We start from the raw sequence: 3815 nt of genomic DNA, 5'->3' as shown, positions 1-3815 counted from the left end.
CTGTCCCGGGGCTGTCCCGGCTCCCCCGGCCCCCGGGCTGTCCCGGCCCCCGGGCTGTCCCGGGGCTGTCCCGGCGCGGGGCCGCGCTCCCGGCCCGTCCTGCTCGCACCTGGCGGGGCGCGCCCGGGGCTCACCGGGACCGGTGTCCGCTCTTGCGGGGCCGAGCGAGAAGCAGCAGCTGGACCGCAGCCACGCCGTTCCCACCGTGCCTGGAGCCTGCCGCACTCGGGCTTTCCGTGCTCATACTTCCCGGTTGTACCGAGAGGAGGAGAGGTATAACATTCTGTGCCGTAACAAATAAAAAGAAGAGAACATTTTTTCACGGGTAATTAATAAGCAACCTCTGTTGTGCTTAATAAACTTATTTAATGTATATAAAAATTAAAACCATCAAACACTTGTGCTGTTTATTTACTCTTGCTTTTCACTTCAGGCAATAAAATAATTTAGTAAGTTTGCTTCTAGGCTTCCTTATTTCTCTTTTTTCTTTATCTTGGCATGATTCTGTAGAATTTATAGTTCTGTACTTCTGGGGAACTCTTTTATCTAAAGAAATTAAATGTAATTAAATTAAATTTCAGTGAAAGCATTTTTCTTAATGGGATACTTTCAATAAGAAATTGATACACTACAGAATTTGAGGCCTTCAGCTGTTCTACACTGTCCTATTCCACATGCTGTATTGACATTCTGTAGAAGTCAACTCATTTCATGGAAGCAACATAACACATCTGTAGGAAATGAACCATTGAACACTGCTAGTTTATGGGCATACCTTGCATCTGAAGCTCCCACACAAGTCTGGAAAATCAGAAGTGCTTAGAAAAGAAGTATTGGACTAAAATGAGTTCAGATTTAGGTAAAGATCCAAAGGGATATTTTCCTAATCAAATTCCCTCAAACACCCCCAATCCTTGGCTTTGGATACTTACATGAAAACAGTGGTTGTGGCTCCCAACCATTTGTCTGCTAGTTCTCAAAAAATCCTTAAATTTAGGTGTATTGTTTTTACATATGTGTCTTTACTCAGTGACAGCTGGCTGCTGACCTCAACATTTTAATAAATATCTACCTAAGAGTGATGAAAGAAGCAAATCAAACAGTACCACGTGCTTGGTGGACTAACAGGAGTCATTCACAAACATTAGATTTGGCATCAGCTGGGAGTACTGAACCCCAAATACTAGGATGGCTAAGAACTGCAACATGAAACCAACTATAAGATAAAAGTGAAACTTGTCAGCTCAAATTTCAAGTGAGTGAATTACAAATTTTAAAGCAGAGTTTTGTTTTTAGTTCAACATCCTTGCTTGTAAAGTTTCTGTGCAGAAGATAACTTGTGGCTGTGAAACTGTTTGCAAATGAGTGCTTAAGGTGTTTTGGAATTGTTAGAGGCTTTTTATCATTCTGTGGATGAATTTGAGGATGAACCAAAATACAATGTACAGGTTTTCATGCAAAGTTTTTGCTTCCTTACATTTAGTCATGTTCTTAGAAGGTAGTTGCAAATAATAAATAATATCTGTAAACATATTTGTAGATTTGTAAGAATATTCTCCTGCATACCCTCACAAAGTTCCAGGCCCTCTTTAGGCAACTTTGAAGAGCTTATTTTCATTGAGTCTTGTCACTTTTCTCCTCTGGATAAGAATTCTTGTCTCTTCCTTTTCAGCAATTTGTGTTTCCTAACAGAATGAGAAGAGAAACAGTCTCGTGGTGTTTGTTGTGCTCATTTTCCAAGAGCCATGGTGTCTGTTTGAACTTGAATCTCCTGAGGTTTCCAGGCAGCTGGGAGAAACTGGTGACAACTCCTGCTGCCCATTAGTTTCTGAAGAGCAGAACTGAAACTGGCAGGAACATTGGTAGCTGTACACTGCTATAGTTTGGATAAATGAGAAGAGAAAACCAAAGCAACCTTGGTATACATTATCTTACAGACCAAGGAGGTCTAGAAAATAAAAAAAAAAACAAAACAGAGATTAATGTTTTACATCATGTTACTGATGACTTCAATCACTATTCATTGTGAAAATTGTCTCATTCACAGCTTGTAAATAGATATGTAGACAGGTTGGGTTTTTGGGGTCTGATTTTTAAACTTCATTGTATTTAATCCGAGCAACTGGGCCTTTCACATCTTTGTATACAAAGTTCCCATTATTTGTTGTGCTAAATTAAAGGCGCAGCCACTGCAGAAGAATTTTTACTTAATATATTCTTCTAATCCTGGATACAAAGCAACTAGTTAAAATTCCTATTACCTTTGTCATGTTCTGCAGGACATGAGCATGTTATATATGTAATTTAAACTGGTTTGAGTTTCAAGAATGGAAAATCTGGTTTTCCATTATGGTGCACAGCTTTCAGCCTGACTTGTCAGTCAAGGATGAAGGAATTAATTAATGTATTCATTTGCAAAATCTTAGTGAAGAGGTATATTTCTGCATCCTCCTTAATGTGGCAGTCTTGAGAAGATATCTCTTTAAAGGAGGAATTCTAAGACAGGGTCATCCATAACAATTTCTAGTTACATAATTTGTATGGGAGTTTAGGCAGCCTAAATAGGCATATTGCAGTTAAAACATGAGATTGCACAGCTGCTGTACTTCACCTTTTTTGAAATTTATTTCCGTTGTCTGAAGAAAAGAATTAAAATACTTCCATAGACACACTGTTTTATGGATGTTCAAAAACCAGGTAATGATTCTTACAGACAGGTTTTTTTCCATTTTAAAAATGTTCCTGTATGTTGTGTTATGATTTATGATCTCTTAAATATGTATCATTAAATAAAAGCAATCAGTCCTTTTGTATTCCTACTCCTTATTGATGTTTGTGAAGTTTCACATTGTATCTTGATTATTCTAGATTTAAGGATGTTCATTTAGTATAATGAATTGAGAATTACAGTGGAAAACAACTCAGTATTGTTTCTTGTATATTGTTTCTTTATTTCTGATTTATGGAGGTTCTTATTTTTTTCTTTCTGATTTCCATTAGCGAAGCTTTGTTTTCAATTCCACATATTTCGTGGAATCTCAGTTCCTAGAATTTATTTTTCAGTTGATTGTTTTTTCTTTTACATTTTTCTTAAATACACTTTTACTCCTCAATAGGAATTGAGTTGAGAGATTTGTTAGGGGAACAGTGACACAGAAATACACAGTTTGCTGCAGCTGAGGAACAAATCTTGAATAAAATTAGACACACTGTTTTATGGATGTTCATAAACCAGGTAATGATTCTTACAGACAGGTTTTTTTCCATTTTAAAAATGTTCCTGTATGTTGTGTTATGATTTATGATCTCTTAAATATGTATCATTAAATAAAAGCAATCAGTCCTTTTGTATTCCTACTCCTTATTGATGTTTGTGAAGTTTCACATTGTATCTTGATTATTCTAGATTTAAGGATGTTCATTTAGTATAATGAATTGAGAATTACAGTGGAAAACAACTCAGTATTGTTTCTTGTATATTGTTTCTTTATTTCTGATTTATGGAGGTTCTTATTTTTTTCTTTCTGATTTCCATTAGCGAAGCTTTGTTTTCAATTCCACATATTTCGTGGAATCTCAGTTCCTAGAATTTATTTTTCAGTTGATTGTTTTTTCTTTTACATTTTTCTTAAATACACTTTTACTCCTCAGTAGGAATTATAGTTGAGAGATTTGTTAGGAGAACAGTGACACAGAAATACACAGTTTGCTGCAGCTGAGGAACAAATCTTGAATAAAATGTTAATTGTTGAGGTAACAGCATGGAAGTGTAGTGCTCTTTCAGATGGTTTTCCAATTTCTATTTATGCTTCCAA

This window comes from Passer montanus, unplaced genomic scaffold, assembly GCF_014805655.1.
Source record: "Passer montanus isolate IOZ18808 unplaced genomic scaffold, ASM1480565v1 scaffold10, whole genome shotgun sequence".
Classification (NCBI taxonomy): Eukaryota; Metazoa; Chordata; class Aves; order Passeriformes; family Passeridae; genus Passer; species Passer montanus.
Note: the sequence above shows the minus strand (reverse complement) of the source record.